The 22,186-nt window shown below is 51.5% G+C and overlaps 1 protein-coding gene and 1 long non-coding RNA gene across 6 annotated transcripts in view; one reads left to right on the forward strand and one right to left on the reverse strand.

Annotated features, from left to right (window-relative positions):
• The window catches only part of Esrrb (estrogen related receptor beta), a 163,822-nt gene that overhangs the window by 59,001 nt on the left and 82,635 nt on the right, over nt 1-22,186 (reverse strand). The gene's annotated exons all lie outside the window — the stretch shown is intronic.
• Nucleotides 420-7,703, forward strand: LOC131424011 (uncharacterized). Of its 2 annotated transcripts, none has more exons than XR_009226361.1 (3): nt 420-532; nt 2,534-2,649; nt 5,552-7,703. It is a non-coding gene; the product is annotated as an uncharacterized LOC131424011 (long non-coding RNA). The 2 variants fall into 2 exon arrangements; XR_009226362.1 differs by having other exon boundaries at nt 5,794-7,703.

The following is a 22,186-nucleotide window of genomic DNA, read 5'->3' on the forward strand; positions in this document are numbered from 1 at the left end:
TGACTGTCCCCAAGAGCTCCAAAGCCTCATTTTCTGAGCCTCAGTGGGTGAGAGTAGAGAACTCTCTGGAGGGGAGAGGGGCATGGGGCCCTTCTGGGCTGCCTGACTGGATGTACCAGGCAGGGGGAGAACGTTGCTGAAGCCACTAGGCCCTTTGAGAAGGCAGCCCATGCCCTCCCTCTCTCCCTGACCTCCAGGACATAGTTCACTCCTTCATTCATTCACAGAAAATATTAAAGGAAGGACGGAGGCAAAGAAATCCAAGAAGAGGGCAGAGAGGTAGCCAGAGGATGTAGCCAAGAAAAAAAAAAAAAAAAAGCCCATCCCAGAAATGTTTAGAGCAGAGCTGTCCAGAAAGGGAGTGAGCAGCAGGTCACGTGTGGCTTTGAAGTCAGAGGGAAGAAAGGGCCAGTGTCCACAGTGCTTGGCAGTCTGGAGGTGACCTGGCCCCAGGGCAGGATGATGGCATGGTGGAGACACATTGCAGGAGATTGCGAACTCAGATGATTCTTTCAAGAAGTTTAGCCAAAAGGTCAGCAGAGGGGTTGCAGGAGGGGTATGTACCTCCAGTCCTTCTTCCAGTACCATCTACTTAACACGTGGCCGGCCTCCTGGACTTGGGGACTGGGGAGGGGGGAAGGAATGTTTTTGTTGTTGGTGGTGGTGGTAATGTTTAGCTTCTTTGATGAGGAGGGAGATGTTGAGAATGGAAGGAATTTAAGGTATCTAAAAATGACCATGTCCATACCGTCCAGTTTGCCCTGAGCTATCCTGGTCCCACCTGATTGACCCCTATCATTACTAATCTCTTCCCCTTTCTCTCCTCAAAGTAGATAATGAATTATAGATTGAGCCTTCCTTATCTGAAATGCATGGGACCAGAAGTGTTTTAAATTTCTGATTTTTTTTTTTGTGTGTGTGTGTTACATTTTGGAATATTTGCATATGTATCATGAGTTATCTGGGGGATGGGACCCACATCTAAACACGAAATACATTTGTGTTCCATATACCTTATACACATGGGCTGAACATAAATGTCTACATTATTTTTGCAGTGCTGGGGATGGAACCCCGGGCCTTCTGCATGCTGGGCACGCGGTCTACCACTGAGCTACATCCCTAGCCCTACACAAATATTTTACATGATTTTGTGTTTAACGTGTGCTTGTGTGTGTGTGCACCGAATCATCAGGTTTGTGGTGTTGGGTTGGCACTCCCAAAGTTCTGGATTTTGGAGCATTTCAGATTTTAAGATTAGGGACGCCCGCTTTGATCACAGTCACTCCATGTTAAATGCTAAGGGTAAAGAACAAATCAAGACGGGAAGGCTGGAGATGGCAAAGATCAGTGTCAGCTTTTCTCAATCTGCTGTTGAGCCTTCATTGGCGGCAGCTGAGGGGAGGGAACAGGGCGCTTCCTGGATCCTAGCCCACAACACTCATTTTGTTGTTGTTGTTATTGTCTGGTTTGGGTACTCGGGACTTAATCCAGGGACGCTTAACCACTGACCACATCCTCAGCCCTTTTTATTTTATAATTTGAGTCTCGCTAAGTTGCTGAGGCTGGCTTTCAACTTCGGATCCTCCTGTTTCAGCCTGCAGAGCCCCTGGGGTTCCAAGTGGGTGTCACTACACCTGGCCCAGCCCTTTTTATATTTTTATTATTTGTTCTCCTTTTTACATTTTGAAACAAGGTCTTGCTAAGTTGCTTAGGGCCTTGCTAAATTGCTGAGACTGGCCTCTGATTTGCAATCCTTCTGCCTCAGCCTCCCGAGTCTCTGGGGTAACAGACGTGCACCACCACGCCCGGCCCCACTCGTGTGGAACGTGCACCTCTGCATAGTGGGGGCCCAGAAATCTGTGTTGGAGTGGGAGTGGTGTTGAATTTCGTTTGCACAGCATGGTTGTGGTGCTTATGGGTGTTAAGTTGGAGGACCACTGGGAAAAACAAAGCAGTTCAAGGGCCTGGGAGGAGCCGGAAAGATCATAGGCAGAGAAATGAGCTCCAACCCTAAAAGGAGGGCCGGTTATGCAATAGGAAGGGTTTTTTATTTGTTTTTTCCACCACTTTCCCCCCACCGCCCCATTACTGGGGATTGAACCCAGTGATGCTCTACCTCTGAGCTACATCCCCGATTTTTTTTTTTTCATTTTTAAATTTTGAGACAGGGTGGGCTCGCAGGCAGGCACCAACACCCCCTGCTGGGAAGTTTGTCAGAGATGGGGCAGGAGTTGAGTGAGGCCTCCTCGCCCCTGTGCCTCCACTCACCTCCTAGTGACTGTGTGAAGGGGGTGGTACCAGGAGCGAAGGCTGAGGCCAGAGGGCAGGGATCCCAGGGAAGAGGAAGGAAGTCTGCAGCAGAGCTGTGGGCAGCAGAGAGAGCAGAAAGCAGGGAGGACTCTGCAGGGGCAGCGTCACAAGGGGAGCCCCACGTCCTCCAGTGGCTGAGACCTGGGCTCCTCAGCCTCAGCATGACTGGCATTTGGGGCAGAGCAGTTCTTTGGTGTGGAGGCTGGTCTTTGCATTATAGAATGTTCCAGAGACTGCGGCCTCTACGTACCAGACCATTGGCGATCCCTGAACAGATGTCAACGAGAACCTTCAGACCTCACCAGAGATCCCCTGTGGGGGCAAAACTGCCCACAGGTGAGACCCACTGGCCTGCTGCATGCTCAGAGGGTGGACACGGGGTGCAGGAGCAGAGCTGGCCAGAGGAGCTGTGAGTCCCTGGGGAGAGCACAGGGTGTCAGAGTGGGACTAGGAGAAGACGGAGGGGCCTGGAGGGTGGCATTTTCTCGAGTGGAGGCTGGGGTACAGCAGAAGGAAAGAACAAGCAAGCTGGAGGCTAGACAGGGCATCGGGCCTGAGAACCTGGCCTTGGAGTGGGTGGCCACGGTGGGGTCCAGATAGCCTCCATACAGGGACAGGAGGCTGAAGCCCTTGTGCTCTGGGAGGAGGGAGTCCAGCGAGTCCATCATCTGTGGTGGCTGGACCCTGCTCCCAGCTGGATCGATGACTATCGACTCCTCGTGGGGAGGGGACAGATGCCTCTTGAAAGAGCAATGGCCAGTGGTCGAAGTCCCTTGAGGCATCATTTCCCTTTGATCCACTGGGGACTGGAGCTCAGCGAGAGCTGCCCTGGCCTCAATTTCACCATCTCAACCAACGTGGCCTCTCTCTGGCCCCCACCCGACCCTGTTCCCGGCCTCCTCAGTGTCCAATATGGGGCCCCAGAGCAGCCTGACCTCCAGGCTGCACTTGCTGGGAGCAGGGGACTTCCCCCAATTCTGCCACACTCACTCTGTCAGCCAAGAGTTGAAGACGATCCTAGAACAGAGACCAATAGAATCTCGAACATTCTAATGAAACCCAGGCTGCTGAACTGTTTTCCTCGGACCTCTAGGGGATGAGAAATTCCTGGGTATCAGCAAGAGATAATCATAGGTTTCTAGGCTGGAATCCCAGGGAAATACCTGCCTCAAGGGGGTCAGGCAGGACCCAGGTAGGGACTGGTCTGATCTCTCCCCTGGACTGGGTGACATCCTCCCACCCCACACAAGGATCAGGGTCATGCAGAACAACTACCCCTGGAGCCCTCTTTGTCCCTGATCTCAGGCCATGCATCTGAGGACAGGGACAAGCAGCTATGTCATTTAATGGTTGAGAGTCTGGACGCTGGTAGTGGATGTGCCTGTTTTGCCCCACAGTACCGTGGGCTTGGAGTAGCCAGGTCACCCTCTCTGAGCCAGTGAATGCAAAAAGCTGAAGCCAATGCTGGTTCCCCAGCCAGCAGTAAGTAGATGTTAACGCCGTGGTGATTCTCCCAAGAAAACCCCTTCCAGAAAATTCAGCAGCTGGCAGACTTGTGGTTAAACCCAGCCAACCCCTACCCCTCATCCAAGCTCCCTAGATCTAGAACTGAGGATAATCCCGTAAGGAACTTGCCATAATTCAGGACAGCAAAGGAGTGGCTAAGAAGATTGAGGATCAGCCAGACTGAAATGGGAGCCCACTCTCCAGAAGAAAAATGGTCTCTGAACACTTGAGAGACTCTTAGGTACATCTCAGTGATTAATTTGAAGCATCTTCAAGCCATTCATTCAGGCAGATTCTCAGGCCCTCCAGCAAGGCTGTATTTGTTACAAATCAACCCCCAGGCACCAGAAATAACAGATGAACTTCCTTTAAAATAGTTTTCAAGGCCTAGCTGGGTGGCACAAGCCTTTGATCCCAGCAACTCAGGACACAGAGACAGGAGCATCACAAGTTCAAGCCCAGCCAGGGCAACTTGGCAAGACCCTGTTTCAAAATTAAAAATAAAAAGGACTAGGGATATAGTTCAGTGTTAGAGCACCCCTGGGTTTAATCCCCAGTAACCCCCGCCCCCACAAAAAATTAGTATTTAAAATGCAGGATAACCACGTAGCAAGATGTGAATCCCTATTGAGGTCCCAGCTTTCCTGTTGGACATGTATTCCTGGGGCACTTACTACATGGGAGGGAAACAGGGAACAGCCCAAAGATGAGACATGATGTGAACCAAGCATTACGATAGATGCTATTCTGTGCACTGAGGCCCACTAATTATATATGTCTTTTTTCTTTTGGTACTAGGGATTGAACCCAGGGGTTTTTAGCCACTAGGCCACATCCCCAGCCCTTTTTATATTTTATTTAGAGACAAGGTCTCACTAAGTTACTTCGGGCCTTGCTAAGTTTCTGAGGCTGGCTTTGAACTCACAATTCTCTTGCCTCAGCCTCCCGAGTTGCTGGGATTACAGGTGTGTACCATCACACCCGGCTATATAACTCAGAAATTTCATTAATTTCAACTAATCTTTCCCCTTGGTAGTCTGAATGGCTTATTCTAATAATGTTTTTTTTTAAATCATTTCTATGTGATTGAAATCTAGCCTATATATCTTTCAACTTTCCACACTAGATAACATTTTTGCAGGACACATTGGTACAGTGAGAGCCAGTAAATCCTAGGTTCTCAAAGATCCTTCTGCCAATCCTGAAACATTGAAATTGACTTGCTCAAAGTCACTAACCAGAGAGTCAGAGTGTTGGGGGGTACCTAGGAGGTTGGTTGGAGTTTAGAAATGTTGAGCTGGGGACCTGCCCAGGAGGATGAGCTGACATACCAAGCAGCCCCCCCACCCCCACCCTCCTGGCCAGGTGGCCACTAACACACTTCCTTTGGTGATGGTTTGATTTTATTTGCCCCCCTTGGGAATATCTTTCTGTTTATTTTGTTTGAAATTAGGGATTGAATTCAGGGGCACTAGACCTCTGAACCACATCCCCCATTCTTTTTTTAAAATTGTGAGTCTAACTTGCCCAGGCTGGCTTTAAGTTCATAATCCTCCTGCCTCAGCCTCCTGAACAGCTGGGATTGTACCCCTGCACCCGGCTCTTTTTTGTTGTTGTTGTTTTGTTTATTTGTTTTGCCGTGCTGGGGATCCAACCTAGGGCCTCACCCAACCTAGCCCAGGAATTAACTTCCTACAACTCTTTTTCTTTTTTCTCCCTTGGGGGCCCCCAGGGGCCAAGGCTACAAAATGACCCTCCAGCTCTGTGGCTCCAGAGAGTGCTGGCCTCCCTCTGCGCATGCTGGAACTCTGGCAAATATCTGTAATTAAGCATCTTGTCGTCAGAAAGATTAGTCAAAACCAGGCTGATCCCGGACAACTGATGGAAATCTCGTTCCACACAAATTACGGCATGGAAAATAATGATGGGTAATTAGTGTCTTTCCATCAGGGCTTTTTATCCACGGTTTTCCAGGCTGCATCCATCATAATGAGAAGAGAGAGGCTGTTGAAGCAGAAAGAGATGACTGGATGTGGAGTGGCTGCCTGGACAGCAGGGAGGGTCCTGTCCCCAGCCTGCAGACGGCCTCTGCTGGCCCTTTGAAACGTGGGTCCGCTCAGTCAGTGCCCCCATGCCAGGCCCCAAAGTTCCTGGGCTCTTATTTCAGCTGGCTCAGCCAGCTCTGGGTCTGACCATCTCAAAGAGGTATGTGAGGGCGAAGGAGAGCGTCCAAAGTTCAGAATATGCTCCCAACACACCCCTTGGGTCCTCCCATTCAGATGCTGCAGGAGATCTGCCATCTGGGAATTTATCTCACCTCCTCTTGTTTTTTTTTCCTTCCCAGAACTGGGGATGGAACCCAGGGGTGTTCTACCACTGAGCTACATCCCCAGCCCTTCTTATATATATTTTGAGACAGGATCTCGCTAAGCTGCCGGCTGGCCTGGAACTTGCTCACCTACTGCCTCAGCCTCCCGAGTCTCTGAAATTACAGGCATGTGGCACCTCTTCTTCTACCTGCTTTGATTTGCCCCCTATGTCAAGCAGTGGGGTGGCACCAACGTCCCCCCATTGTCCTTGAACAGACTCCACAGTGAATTCTGCACATGGCATTGAATTCTCACAAGGGCCCTGGGGCTGGGCTATGTGGCTTGGTGTAGAGCTGGACTGCTTGGGTTCGAATCCCAGTTCTGCCCCTTATGAACTGGGTTATTGAATCAGAAAGTGCCTCTGTTTCTTTTTCTGTAAAATGGGGATGAGAATTATACTACGCCTCTCTCAGGGTGGTCTTGAGAATTAGCAAGTTAATACAGAAAAGAGCCTAGGACAGTGCCTGGAAAACATAAAGTACTCAGTAAATTCCAGCAGGTGTTCTCACACCCCCTTTGGGTAATAAGGAGATGGCTTCTGCTTACTGTCTCTAAAAAGTTCAGTCTTCCAGCAAGAAACACTCTTCCTCCCTCTCTCCTCCCATCTTCCACCCGCCCCCGCCCCCCATGCATCTACCCATCCCCCCAGGTAGCAGGCACTTCCACTAAGGAAGTCCCTTTTCAGGCAAAAGGGGTGTCCTTCCCCCACACACACATACATACTCAAAGGAATTGCCAGATTCTTACAGATGTCCAAGTTAGGACAATCGGTCCCTCCCATGAGGTTTTGGTGCCAGGGCTGCCTCTCTGGGGGCAGAAGCAGCAAGGCAGAGAGCTCAAGAACTGAGCAAGTCATGTGTCCCACCAGTGTGCGGTGAGAGGAAGAATATGGAAGCTGGCAGCAGAGAAGAGCAAGGGTCAGAGGCAGAATGTTCTAGAGCCTCAGTTGCTGCCGCCAGTAGCCCTGAAGCCAAGCAGTGCCTGTGCTCAGCCGAGTGAGCATGGGCGGTTCCCTGGTGCCTTAGTTCACAGGAGGGGGCTTACTTAACCAAAAGAATAGCTCACGCCCTCTCGCCCTCTCGCTGGCTCGCTCATACCTTCAGGTCCTGTCCCAGTATCTGCTGCACCCAGACCCTGCTCCAGCCCTGGGGATACACCTGTGGTCCAGGTGCCCAGGTCCCTGCCTCAGGAAAGCCAGTTCTACATTTCAGACTGCTCTGCCCCTCTACCTCCTGCAACCCCTCCATCTGCAGGTCCCTGGAAGCCCTCTGGGGACTCCAAGGCCCTGGAAGATGGCAGAACCACAAACCGGAAGGCCCCAGAACCGCCTCATGAGAAGGCTCCTGCCAAACACCGTCACCGAAATGTTACCTGAGCAATAGGAACTTCTGTGCCCAGGTGTGGAGAGTAAGAGTCGGCGCTGCCCACTCTGCTGTGACAAGGAATCCTCCAGGGGTATAAAGTCAGTCAGTGCCCAGGGCCACCCGGGAAAGCAGGGGAGGACACAGGGTGACAGTGGGGGATCCAGACAGCATGGTCCCAGGAGCCCCTCCAAGGAGGGGCTGAGAGGGGGAGGGGCCAAAGAACTGGGAGGCTTCTGGGGGGGGGGAGGGAGAGGGAGGAGAGAAGAGGGAGGGTCTGGCAGGGCCAATCCAGCCAGGGGCCTCAGGCAGCCAAGACCTCTGAGCCTCTAGGCCATCTTATCCCAGGTTTCAGCCCCTCTCACCACCTCCCAACCAGGTGGCCGCCTGCCTCAGGAGGACCCTGGGACAGGGGACCTCAGGGCCAGGGGGCAGCAGCTTTAGATACCTCAGCTTCTGGGGTTTCGTTTCCAGTGCCTTGTGGGCCATGGATCTAGTCAAGGGGAGACGCCTGCCTAGCAGGTGTCAAGCCCTGGGTTCAATCCCCAGCCCTGCCACAACGGTAGAAGTTAAAAACTAAAGTGCTTGGTGAAGAACCAAACTGTTTCTCCTCCAGCTAGAGTTCATACAACTCCACAGCATAAGTCTCACCCCTTCCGCAGTCAGCCTGCCAGAGGGCCGGAGCAGCTTCCCACTCCCTGATCACAAGGGCCACCGTTCTAGGGTCACTGAGGATGATCCATCTTCTCTGTCCAAACAGGAGCATCAGAACTGAGCACAGGTCTCCAGGTAAGTCCTGCTCCACTCCCCCTGTGGTGCGGGGCTGGAACCAGGGCCTTGCTCTTGCTAGGCCAGTGCTGTGTCACTGAGCCCCCGCCCCCGCCCCCCCAGGCCAGTTCTGACTGGTTCTAGACTTCTGTTTCTGCAGCCCAGGGTGGAACCGGCAGTTCAGGTGTCTCATGTTTTTTTGATCTCCATGAGGTCACATGCCTGTGACCCCTTCTATGTGGCTGGATGCACAGCAGGGATGACAGAGGACGCTTGGGGCTCCCAGCATCCTTTCCTCATCCTGCGTCCATTTCTCAGTCTTTGTGCTGAGCAGCAGCTGGGACAGGTGGGGACCTGTCACTGCAGCCAACCAAGAATCTGGTTCTGATCTCAGTAAGGAGGATACTAGTGTCCCCAAATGAAGGGCTTGTTCTGCGCAAGGACTGGGACTCTGGATGACATCACCAATTCCTTCAACCACTTGTAGGGGAGGCACCATCTATGTATCCCAGCCTCCAGAGCCCCTTTCTTTCCTTTCTTTTTTCCCCAGGCTGGAGAGTGAGCCCAGTGTCACCTGCAGGCTAACAGGTGCTGTACCCCTGAGCTGCGCCCCAGACCACCCCAGCTGCTTCCTGGCTGCGCTAATCATGCCCTACCCCGGGGCTCTACTCCCCATCCATGGGGACTGGTCTCTCTTGTGCTCTAGTCTAGGATCTAGAGTACCCACAGACACACAGCAGGTGCTCAAGAAGTATTTGAAGAGCTGAGTTAGGAGGCCTGAGAGTTTACGTCAGGTAACGCTCAGTACCCGCTCAGAATGTGACAGTGACAGACCTGAGTAACAAGACCAGGCCAGAGTTCAAGAAGGAGAGCCAGCCAGCACCCCAGGAGCAGAGTCCAGAGACACAGGGTCCACTGTCCCTGGGAGAGTGACTAAGGAATCAACCTTGAAATCCATTCCTATCGAATTCCAGTAATCCTGGTTAAATACTTTACAATGTATGGATTTTCCTTAATTACTGGGTTTTCTTTTTTCTTCTCTCTTTTTTTTTTTTCCTGTACCAAGGATTGAACCCAGTGGTACTTAACCACTGAGCCACATCCCAGTCTTTTTAAAATTTATTTATCTTGAGACAGATTCTGGCTAAGTTGCTTAGGGCCGCACTAAAGCTGGCTTTGAACTTACAACCCTCCTGCCTCAGCCTTCCAAACTGCTGGGATTACAGGTGTGCACCACTAGTCCTGGTTTCTTTCTTTTTTAAAAAAAGCATTCAAAACCATGTCATGTGTTTGGAGAGCAACTGAGAGAACTTAGGGCCTGAAAGTCATTTTTGGAGAAATCTGGTTTAAAAGGTGGGAAAAAGAAGAAGGAGGAGGAGAAGAGGAAGAAGAAGATGACCAAGGAGAAGAGGGAGGAAGGAGGAGGAAAAGAAGAAGAAGGAAGAGGAGAAGGAGAAGAAGAGGAAGAAGAAGGAGAAGAAAAGGTATTTTAACACCAAAGTCAACGGGATGCATGAAAACCTGTGGGAAGCAGGACTGGCTCAGACCGGGCACCTCCTGTTCCTTGCCCTCGAAAAGACCAACAGAGCCCAGCGGGGAGGCCCCTGGACGGCAGTCTCTGGGCTTGAACCCTGGGCTTTGGCATCTACTCTCCGGGAATCAGTCGTAAACTGACTTTGCCCTCTGGAAACTGGGTATCAGAAGAAAATGAGGGAAAGCATGTACCTGCTCACCGTGGACACAGGAAAGCAGAGCTGGGGTCACTGCCAGGCCCCGTGGCCCTCCCTTAATCCCAGCCACTGGGGGAGGGGCTGGATTTGCAAGGCTGCCCTTGGCAATGCGTCACTTATCACACTGACTTCTCCAGAGGGGTGGTTGACTATTGATCTGATAAATAAACAGCCTGCTGGCTCGATCAAAATGTTATTTTGCATTTCAATCACTGCTCACAAATGCGACCTTCTTCCCTCCAAGAGGCTGCTGGTAACAGCACAACCCTGCCACGAGCTGGAGAGGTGGAGTCACCCCCACCAGCACAGGAGGGATTGTGGCCCAAGTGACTCAGGTGGGGACAGCTGCTGCCGGGGAGAGGGGAGATGAGAGACTGGAAGGGCAGTTGTGCAGGAAGGGGTGGTGACCAGGGGTTCCCTTCCCAACACATCTGCTGGGAAAGCCCTGTGACTGCAGGTGGGTCCCACTGACCCGCCTAGGCTACCCAGCATCCTCCTGGGGCCTGAGCATCAGGCCTTGGTGTCCCACTGCTCTGTGGACCCTGGAGTCTACCCAGCGTCACAGACGGAATCAACCTAGGCACCAGAGGCTGCAGCACTGGGCCGTGCAGCTGCTTGGTGACTTGGACTCCTGTCCCCACTGGAGTGAACAGCCGGAGGACAGCCGTCTCTAGAGAAGCCCCCTTCCTTTTTCCCTTTCCTGCCAGACCTCCCTGGCAGAGGTCAGAGGAGAAGGGGTCTGGTCCTCCTTCCCGTGGATCCAGGTGGGAGGAGGGGCTGAGGCCAGGGACAGCCACAAAGTGCGCCTAAGCGGGCCTGAGCACTCTTCTCTGTGCCACCCCAGGCGTGGCCTCCAGTCACAGGTGTCCAAAAGGACCAAAGGTGGGTGCGGGCAAGGGCTGCTGCTTGGGGAGAACCAGGCCATTCACAGGCCCCCAAACCTGGGCACACCTCGGGGATAGGGGACAGGCAGAAGCATGTCCTTGAGAGCTAGAGGCATGGCTGGGGCTGTATCTTCTGTGCACACAGCTGTGGAAGGTGGGGGTAGAGCTCCAAGTGGGTGGAATGGGAACTCCCAATGTCAAGTGCACAGCAGCCAGAGGCCCCAGGGAGCCCATGTGCTCTGGTCCAACTGAGGGAAAGTGTTGGCTTCCAGCCTCAGCACCAAAATTCTTTGTTCTTTGTCCTCACAGTACATTGAACTAACAAGTCTGACTGTCTGTCTGTCTCTCTCTCTGACACACACACACATAAGCGCACACGTACTGTCCCCCTAGGATAAGAACTATTAGCTTGCACACTTAGAGCTGTGGCTCCCAGCTCCCTGACGAGGGTGGAACGCATTTTGTAGTTTACATCTCAGGCTTAAAGATAGAACCAAGAGCATGAGGTGTCTTCTGAGCTCTTGTGCTCGCTGCCTGGAGAGCAAGCCCAGAGAGGGCGCTGGGTCTCTGCGACAGCTCCAAGACTGTCATTCAGGCTCTCAGGTATGTCATTCTACTTCCCTTTCTGGAAGACAGAGATAGCCCTGGCCATCTGGAGGGGCCTGAAGATGCCCCGAGCAGGAAGCGGGACAGTTGGCCTTCTGGTCTGAGACCCACCTGGGAAGCCAGGTGCCAGGCTAGATTGGTTCACTGGCACATGTTGGTTTCCCAGGTAACTTAAGGGTTAAATGTGAAATCATCTAAGGGGGAAAAAATCTACATTACAAAATGAAACACTGGCTATCGCACAATGGCCTGAGATCAATACTTCGTGTAGCGGCTGGGAATCCATAACTCTCGAGTCTCCATGTGTCTGCCCAGCCAGGCACACACAACAGATCCTGCCAGCCCAGGATCTGGGATCCAGGCCCTACCTGCCACCGCCCAGGGCTGCCTGCCCATTCTGGCCACCAAGGTCCAGGTTCAAGGCCCTTCCTTCCTCTGTGAACTCCCCAGGTTGTTGACCCCTGAGCTTCCGGTTTTTTATCCACACGACAGGGGAGATTCCATCTTACTACATCAAGGAATTATCGAGAGGACCAATTTAGGACATCATCTCCCAAAGCCATGTAAAGTGTGAGCCTCCTGCAACACCGCGTTCTCCCCTCCTCTGCACTTCCCAGCCCAGCTCCTGGGAGAGGAAGTGAACACCTCAGGGCAACTGGTCCCTCCAGGATCCCACAGGGACCTCCAAGAACACGAGTTCACCAGCAGCTCACCAGGCCTCTTCTGTGAGGGTGGGGAAACCGAGGCAGGGCAGGCTTCCTGGCTCTTGTCACTTAGCGGGGCTGGGGGCAGAGCCAGGATTCAAACTCAGTCACTCCCTGACCCGACTTCTGCGTTCTGAGCTGGACCTTGACATTGCACAGCCTCTCAGCATCCTGGTCTCAAATGGAAACAAAGTTGGAAAACGCAAAAGCAAAACAGCTGGTCAGCACGCCTCAAAATTGTCAAGGTCACAGAACACAAGAAGGGTCCAAGGAAGTGTCACACACCAGGGGACACTAAAAGAGAACTCAGTGGGGGGTTCTGGATTGGCTGGTTCACGGAAGAATGGTGGCAGGAAAACCAACAAAATCTGAGAGAGGTAGGGAGCTTAGGTTGTAGTAAGGCGTCAGGGGGCAGGTCTGCCAGTCTACTGCAGTAACAGGACACCAACCAAAGGGAGAGCAGACGCAGGGTTCCCAGGATCCCGGCACGAGGCCTTGGCACTTTTTCTGTAAAGCAAAAACTATTCCAATAAATCTGTTTTTTTTAAATTTTTATTTTACTTTATATTTTTAGTTGTAGGTGGACACAATATCTTTATGTATTTATTTTTTTGTGGTGCTGAGGGTCGAACCCAGTGCCTCACACATGTGAGGCAAGTGCTCTACCACTGAGCTACAGCCTCAGCCCTCCAATAAATCTTTTTAAAAAGAAATTGGAAACATAACTTAAAAATATTAAAAAACAAAAAATCCAATAAAAAATGAGCAGATAATCCAAAAGGAGATACACAAACGGCCACCATTATTTCCCTCAGTTTCTCGCTCTGTTTTCTTTACAGCCATTCTCAGTATCTGAGCTTTTATGACTTATCTGTTCACCTGTTTATAATCTGTCCACCCAGGGCCATCTCCAGGAAGGCAGGGACTTTGATTCAGAACGAGGACACCCTATAGGTGCTTCATAAATGCATGAATCAAAGGGCAAAATTCAGAGGAGAGAAAAGAGCACTTAGAAGAATAGAAGGTGGTACGTCACTCCATGTTACCTAAAAAAGGGTCTCTCAGGAAGATAATGTGCAAACATGGAAATAGAAGTGGTACTGGGAGAAATTAGCTGGTCGTTTTCATCCTTCCTCTAGTTATTGAGATAGGCACACCATGTTGGAATGTGGTCTGCAGCCGTGTAAAGAGGGCAAGCCTGACATCCTTCAGCCTTCAGTTCAAAGTCAACCTTTCTCCTTTGCTTGCTGTGTGTTGTAAGCAAGCCACCTTAGCCTCTCTGAGCTTCAGTGTTTAGTCTATAAAATTCATATTACATCCCTTCACTCAGAAGGTTGCTGTGAACATTTAGAAAACAAAACGTGGCACGATAGGTACTTAGCACATATCACCTCTGCACACACTCGCCTGCCAGTCAGTTCAGGAGGGTTGTTTTGGCCTGAACCCATATGCCGCCCCAACACACTCACACCCAACTTTCCAGAATTAGAGGTCCACTCCGAAACTGCTGAGCTTAGAACCCACTGGTTATGAAGCCAGCCTCTCCCATGGGTTCCTACAAGACATAGCCCTTGTCTGGCTCACACATCCGGGTCCCCACAACCCTGGCTAAGCTCAGGGCACAGGGGTGGGCTGTGACCTCAAAGAGATGACTAGTTCACAGACCAAGGAGGACAAGGTCAGCTGCAGGGTTACCACCATTTTGTAGGGGGAAGGGAGGATCAGAGGCTGCTTTAGTTCAGCCCCTTTTTGCAGATGAGACCCTAAGAGGGCAAAGGACTCGCCTCAGGTCACTAAACCAGGGACAGCCAGGTGCCTGGCTCCCAGCCCTCTGAACCCAATGGGCCCGCACCCTGGGAGCCCCAGGGCAGGCTGGGCTTCTCTAGGTGGAGGGACAGCAGGGGAGGAGAGGGTTACAGAACACCTCCCTCCAATCAGCCATCGTGCTGATCAATCAACTCAATTAAATCTAGAATGCTTAAAAAATAAATAAAAACAGCAGCAGGAAATAATGACTAATAATCAAGTAAAATTGGATTATTTCTGGGCTGACTGGTTGGGGGTGGGCGGGGAAGTGAGAAAGTTCACAGAAGCAGGGGAGGAGGGGACCGAAAGCTCAGCAACCTGAGCCCTGGGAGGAACCGCACGGGAGCGCAGGGTCCCCAGTGAACACCCTGCCACACTGGGGTTCAATCCCTCTTAACTCCCTGCACCTGCCACACACCAGGGGCTCAGAACTCTTACGACCCCCTTCATGCTGGGCAGTGAGCCAGGGGTGCTGTACCTTAACTACATCCCAGTCCTTTTTAGTTTTTATTTTGAGACGGGTCTCTCTGAGATGTGGAAACTGGCCTTGAACTTGAGATCCTCCTGCCTCAGTCTCGAATCTCTGGGATTACAGGCATGTGCCATCGCACCCTGCGACCTGGTCCTGGTTTATAGCTGGGGGAAACACAGGGGCAAGTCATTTGGTTAAGGTCACACGGCTGGGACACAGCCAGGATTTATTGGGATTATGATCCAACACCAGAGTTTTGCCTGCAAGGACATGCTGTGTGCTTCCAGTGTATGGGGACAGGGTCCAGCATGCACCGTGTGCCTGGGCGCATTTACCTCCGACAAATGGGAGTTGCTGTTCAGTTTTATTTTTGTTGTTTGGTGCTGGGGGTGCTTCACCACTGAGCCACATCCCCAGCCCTTTTTGTTTAGAATTTTGAGACAGGATCTCACTGAGTTGCTTAGGGCCTCGCTCAGTTACTGGGGCAACTGAATGTGTGATCCTCTTGCCTTGGCCCTCTAAGTCACTGGGTCTACAGGCCTGCGCTGCCTCGCCCTGCTGGGAGTCACTGTTCGTTTATTTAATTTCATGTAGCACAGGTCTATTGAGCCCAACAGGAGGACCCTGTTCCTGAGCCCACTAGCTCCATTCCTGATACCATGCCATGCCAGATATGAACAAGTGACCAAGGACAACAAAGCCACTGGACAATGAATTGTCCTCAAGGGCTGTAATAGGGTCATGCACACCAGCGCATTCACAGGACCACTGGAGCACAGAGAGGGCTGTCCGAACCTCCTGAGGGGAAATGGGTCAGGGAAGACTTCCTGGAGGAGGCGGAAGAGGCTGCCTTGAAGGTCCAGGAGGTGTTAGCCAGAACGCAGGGGAGCTGGTGGGGAGTGGCACACTCGACCGTGGGACCTGTATGTGCCAATCACAGAGGTGCCCCCAGCAGCACCCATCCTGGGAACTGGGGGCAGTGGGAACTCTGGACAGAGGGGCGGGCCAGGGGGCGGGGCCAGGAAGAGGGCAGGTGGGGCGAGGCTGGCCACCAGGATGGAGGCGGGGCAGAGGCCAGCTAGGGCGTAGACATCACCAGCAGGGCAATCCACATCACCCCATGCACTGACCAGCCCTCTACATGGGCCTGAGCACTCCCCATGGGCACCTGCTCAATGCTAGGGGCTGGGTGGGGAGGCTTCTGTTCACTTCCCCGCCAACGAAGCCCAGGCTCCTAGAGGAGAATGACCGTCACTCCCCTGGCTTCAAATGCAGGCCTCCTGCTTCCCATGCCTGTCCTTTTTCCTCCCGTCCAGCCTTCCCTTGCTACAGATGCATTAGTAAAGCCAGCTATTTAAAGGAACCCCGCAGCTAATCCTTGCGTAAGCGGAAAATCTTTAAGCAGAGCTAATAATCTCCCCGTAATCCAGCTGTTACATATTTCTGGTTTTCACAGTACAGCACTGGGCACTGAGCTATTCTGATCCTTACAAACCTTCTTGGGGGAGGGGGGCAGGGTTGGAGCTGGACAGGGTTCAGGGGAGGAGGGGTCAGGAGCCACCGGGTGCAGATGTGCCCTTGTGCCTGTAGAAGACACAGCAAGGAAAGGGGGACTGGAGGCTTGTGTTCCTGCAGCCCTGCAAATGGGCAGAGCCAGGAGGCTTGGGGCAGGCGTGTGTGTGTGTGTGTGTGTAGGTACTTGTGTGTATGTGTGTGTGTGTGTGTGTAGGTACTTGATGCGGGTAGGAAGAAAGATCTCAGCCCTTCCTGACCCCTCAAGACTGAAACCACATCAACCAGGTTGTTCCATATCTTCCAAATACCAAGGAGCAAGAGAAGGAGGCAGCTCCACTTCTCAGAATGGAAAACGAGGTCCTGGAGAACACGAAGCCAGAAGTCCATTGGTGTCGGCCACTTCCCTCCTGGCAAAACTCACCACCTGGACTATTTCCAATGCCCCCATTGGCAACTGGCCTCCTCTATTTGATGATCTGTCTGTTGAGGTCTATGGCCTGTTCATCCCTGTGCCCTCAGAGTGCCAAGTAAACAGCAAGTGCTCAATACATGTGTTAAGACGGAATTAAAATTGGTTCACTTTTAATTAGACTTAGACTAAGATAAGGAAAGAAACAAAAATGAGAATATTTATTGAATATCTCTTCCAAACCTTGGCAAGATACTAATTCTATTTAAGACAATACTACTTATTGTGTAAACAGTTTTCTTTAAACATTAGATGTTAAATAATAGTATAATAATATAAGAACAATTGTATTCCTATATTCTGGTCAAGGCAATTTGCCTAGAGTGCATGGTTAGTGTATTAGAGGTTATCTAGCTAGTAATACTAATAATCGCTGATATTTATTGAGATGCACCAGACCACGGATACCATTTGGACCCCCTGAGAACGTAGGAGGTTGGGCCTACTGTTATGTGTAGTGAAGCTGGACGCTGACCCTAGGTTCTGATGTCACACTCATCCTCCAGGACTCATTGCTGTGCCCCCCCCACGCCACCCCAATCCTCCCCACCTGGGTCCCTGCAACACAGTACCCACAAGATCCAGAGAAAGCTGCAAGAACTAAACCTACTTTTCCCTTGCTCCTAAAGGATGCCCAAAGGGAGGAAGCCCTAAAAGAAGCCCTCAAAAGTTTCCCTGCAAGATGACAGCAGATGGATGGCCGGGGAGAGGAGGGGTTTAAGAAGTGTGAACCCAGGGATTTCCTGGGGAGCTTGGAGCAGCCCTCTCTGTTTCTGAGAAGGGCACATGATTTCACAAAAGACCCCACAACTTAAAGCCAGACCTTGCACAGTTTGGCTCCTGGCCCTGCAGCTAGTACCCAACCAACCTGAGCCTCCACTTCTCCATCAGCAAAATGGGGACACCCAGGTTTCCCCCACAGGTTTCCTGGAGAGATTAGTGAAGCTTTCATGGATGCACATGGAAAATCTGTGGGAAGATTACAAGAGTCACAGAATACTTGGTAACAGTGACCACACTGGGGGGACCGTGCAGGAGACCAAGAAGCAGGAAGAACGTACCCATCATCGCCTGGTTTCAGTGTTTATCTTTCTTATTATCCATGTGAATATATTACTTTTAAAATAAAGACTGAAATGAGAGGGGAAACTGTGCACACAGGGATTCAATAAATAATAAGCAATACAATAACCAGTGTCCTTCCCCAGGGGTACAATGAGCCAAAACACCTTCGGCCCCTGGTACACACCTTCCACCCGAGACCTGAGCAGGAAGCATCTCTTGTCCTGTCTCAGCCTTTCACATGTCCCTTCCCCATCTCCCCAAAACCCTCTCCCCCTCGGCTTGTGTGGCTAATGTATTCACAAACCAAATTGTTGGAGGGGGGCTGGCTCCCAGGGAGGTTCCCGAGCCAGTTCCTAGATGCAGGGAATTAGATACCATCTCTCGCTCAAATCCGATTAGGCCCAGCCAGCCCTGCCCCAATGCAAAAGCCCACTTTCTAATCAATTTTCCCGAGGGTCCTCTGCAGATAGACACTAATGGTATTGAGCTGGGCTCTTTAAACCCAGTCTGCGAGGTCTGCAGAGATAAAATGCACATACTGTATTAATGCAGAAGCCTGTCGCCTGGGTGTCCTTCCTCTCAGAACCTGGGTGGGGGCCCTGAGTGTTTACTACAAACCAATGTCATCCCTACTCCAGGAACATGGCCTCAACTTGTCCTTCTCCTTCGGACGTACCTCACCAACTCCTTCCCACTGAGGTCCCCTATCACTGAAGGGGGACAATATGTGATTTCTACCCACTAAAGGCCTGATATGTGGTTCAGTGACTGGGGTGTTCTTTCCCCCTAACCCTTGGTCCTCTGGACAGCCCACCCTTAATCTGACTGCCACTTATGGCCTCCTGGCTTTGGGGTGAACGTGACCTCTCTGGCCTGGGACTATGCAGCTGTAAATGGGGAGTAGTGACAACAGGATTCATCACCAGGGTAAGGGATGACAAGTGGCGTATGCTTAAAACACATCTGATCAAAAGTAAGTGCAAACAAAAGCTAGCTCTTCCTACACTGCCATTCCCCTATTTTTTATTATTATTATTATTATTATTATTATTATTATTATTATTTGGTACCAGGTATTGAACCCAGGGGGGCTTAAACACTGAGCAACACCCCCAGCCCTTTTTATATTTTATTTTAAGACAGAATCTCACTAAGTTGCTTGGGGCATTGCTAAGAAGGCTGAGGCTGGCTGCAAACTGGCGATGCTCCTGCCTGAGGGCCCACTGTGCGCCTGCTCTGTGCATCTGGAGGCTGCTACTGCTCTCTGCCCCGCTTGCTTATACAAGCACAGTAAATTCCTTGAGGACAGGGACCTTTTCATTGCTGTCTTTCCCGAAGGTCTTAAACTGTTTGGGGTGAATGAAAGACTGCTTGGGACCAGGCAGCCTGAGATGGCTATGAGCTGGTGGTGCGCACTTTTGGGGCCCGAGGCTCGATGGTTCCTCAAACCTGCCCAATGACTCGGGCCCTGCAGGTGTAGAGAACTGCACCCTGATGTGCTCCGTGCACCTGCCGCCTGAGCTCTGTGTGCTGCGTGGTGTCTGTCCAAGGACTGGGCTGCCAGGACCCTTCAGTCTAGCACAGTAACCCACATTAACCGGACAGAGGAGTCCCCCACCTGCTGGCACAGCACAGTCTGCCTTGCTTAGGGGAAATGAGGGTGCCCTCAGTGTCCGTTCAAGGTCATCAGGCAACGATATGGAACCTCTGCCCTCTTGGACACACCTACACCCACTCCTGCAAGACAGCAGAGCTCCCAATATCACCCAACAATAAGGGACGGGGCTGAGTGCCCACCAATCGCATGAGCCCGCTGGACCTACAGGGCCCATTTTTTTTTTGAGGGGGATATCGGGGTTTAAATTCAGAGATACTTGACCACCGAGCCATATCCCAGCCCTTTTTGGAGACAGGGTCTCACTGAGTTGCTTAGCGCATCACTTTTGCTGAGGCTGCTTGTGATCCTCCTGCCTCAGCCTCTCGAGCTGTGGGGATTACAGACTAGTGTAGCGGCACCTGGCAGGACCCAGCTTTTGAGCTGAGCAACCTGTGTGGCTGGCAAACACAGAGGAACGAGTACAGGGGACATTCCCTACTCTCTTAGCCTGCTCGTCTGTCTACATGGATTACAGAGGGACAGGACACCACTTCCACTAAGATGCTGAGAAGAATCGTGAATGAAGAGGGGGAGGGGCTCGTGGGTGTCTAGAGAGTCAGGGAGGCTGTCCGGAAAAGGTTCAAAAGACCTTTCACAGGGCTGGGGCTGGGGCTGGGGCTCAGTGGTAGAGCACTTGCCTAGCAGGTGTGAGGCACTGGGTTCGATTCTCAGCACCACATATAAACAATAAATAAATAAAGGTCAATCAATAACTAATAAGGAAGAAAGAAAGGAAGAAAGGAAGGAAGGAAGGAAGGAAGGAAGAAAGACCTTTCACAAACTGAAAGAACCAAACATTCAACATTCGAGAGCAGTCCAGAAACCAGCCTGACTTTGGGCCTCAGCCCCGGGCACCACCCCTGCCTGCCCCTCAGAGACCCAGGACTTCTCCAACCCATTCTCCCTTTTCTCCAAGCTTCCTCCTGATCCTCTGCACTCAGTAATCCCCCAGGGCAGGAGCAGGGTTGGTGCGTCTGCTCAGCCCTATAGGCAAGGAGCCTCTGGAGTTTTTCCAAAGATTTTCACATGTCTGGAATATGACAAAAAAAAAATCTCCAAATACCAAATATGAAAAGGAAAAAAATGCAAAGCCAAAAAATTTTATTTTAAATTTTATTTATCTATTTATTGGTGCTAAGGATTGAGCCCAGGGCCTGTGCTGGCTGCGAAAACACTCTACCAACTGTGCTGTATCCCCAGCTCCAGAAAAAAATTTTTTTTTCAGTGTTGATGATTGAACCCAGGGTCTTGCATATGTTACACAAGTGCTCTCCACCATTGAGCTACATACCCAGTCCGTTTTTATTTTATTTTTCACTTTATTTTGAGATAGGGTCTCCCCAAATTTCCCAGGTTAACCTTGAACTTCTGATCCTCCGGCCTCAGCCTCCCAAGTAGCTGGGACACAGGTGTGCCCCACCTCACCTGGTTTATGAAGGTGCTCTGTGTGTGTGTGTGTGTGTGTGTGTATGCTGTGATCTGGTTTGTGAAGATCTTAGCAGCCATGACTGGGACTTGGCACAGCCATATGCTAAGCTGTGGGGGCAGCAGAGACAGCAGCTCCAAATCCAGCTCACAATTCAGGGCCTGGGGACCCAGCTTCTTGGAGCAGGAGGGGCTCTGCGAGGCAGCACACACAACCCACTTCACCTGCACCCCCAGAGAGGAGCAGGCCAGCCCCCACTAAGGCCACGTCATCCTTCACAGAGAGATCCCTGCCTACAGGATGGAATAAGAAGGTGGTCCTCAGGGGGCAGGGCAGGCTTGGGCACAGGAGAGAGGAATCAGAGTGGAGGTCACCCTGACCCTAACCCTAAACCTAATCCTTGTCCCCAGGTTTCCAGGCTTGGCAGGGGAGAAGGGTTAAATCCTAAGGGTGGTTTAATGATCTGGATAGAAAAGGCCACTCGCAAGTCAGGTGCGGTGGCACATGCCTATAATCCCAGTGACTTGGGAGGCTGAGGCAGGAGGATCATGAGTTCAAAGCCAGCCTCGGCAATTTAGTGAGGTCTTAAGTAATTTAGCAAGACCCTGTCTCTAAATAAAATACAAAAAAGGGCTGGGGATGTGGCTCCGTGGTTAAGTACCCCTGAGTTCAATCCCCAGTATCAAAAAAAAAAAAAAGCCACTCACAAGATTCTGGCAGATCTGTGGCTGATATCCACTGATGTCCCCCCCCCCCCCCCGCCCCGAGTTGACAAGAAGCCCCAGAGGCCATTCCACCTCTTCTAATCCCGCCCATCGACCCAAAGGTCCAGGGTGAAGTTCTCAGCCTGCCTCGCAGGGAGCCTTTGGAAGAAAATCCCCTGTGGATTTCATGCATCTCTGGACACAGGACCTCAAAGTTTAAGATGTCCTCCCCCCATGGTCAAACAGCTCCTGAGGTCTCAGGCTGAAGTCTCCCTCCAGGTGAACACCTGCGCCAGGAGGCGGGGCCAACCACTGCTTTAGAAAACAGGGCCACCAGAATGTCCATACCTGGAGGGTCTGTGATGCTCTGAGGGGGTCCTGGAGTCCCTTTGCTCCTGCTTTCCTCATGGGGAATGGCCATCAGACAACGTTTATGGCCACAAATATACAGATAGATGGATAGACATTTTATTACACTTTTTAATTGTACCTGGGTTAGGAACCAACATGGCCAACAAATGAACTGACATGCCAGTTCCAAATTACATTTGTCACTTTTAGAAGAAATGTCGAACCATCACTAAGAATATTCAAGAGTCTGGGCAGAAGCTGTTGCTAGAGATGCTTCTAGGCCTGGGGCAGGGCGTGGGTCTGGGGGTGAGGAAGGTGAGGTCAAGAGTGGGGAGGGGGAGAAAGAGGGAGGGGGCTGTGCCACCTGCCTGCAGTTTCCTAAGGGGTCCGCTCACCGATGAGGAGAGGTTCATGGGAAGATATATAAATCCCAGAGCTCAAACCCCAGGATCACCCAGGAGTCTATCCACGGATTCATTC

Source organism: Marmota monax, unplaced genomic scaffold (genome assembly GCF_021218885.2).
Source record: "Marmota monax isolate L192 unplaced genomic scaffold, Marmota_monax_Labrador192_F-V1.1 WCK01_AAM20220418_F8-fsc00017, whole genome shotgun sequence".
NCBI classification, from domain to species: domain Eukaryota; kingdom Metazoa; phylum Chordata; class Mammalia; order Rodentia; family Sciuridae; genus Marmota; species Marmota monax.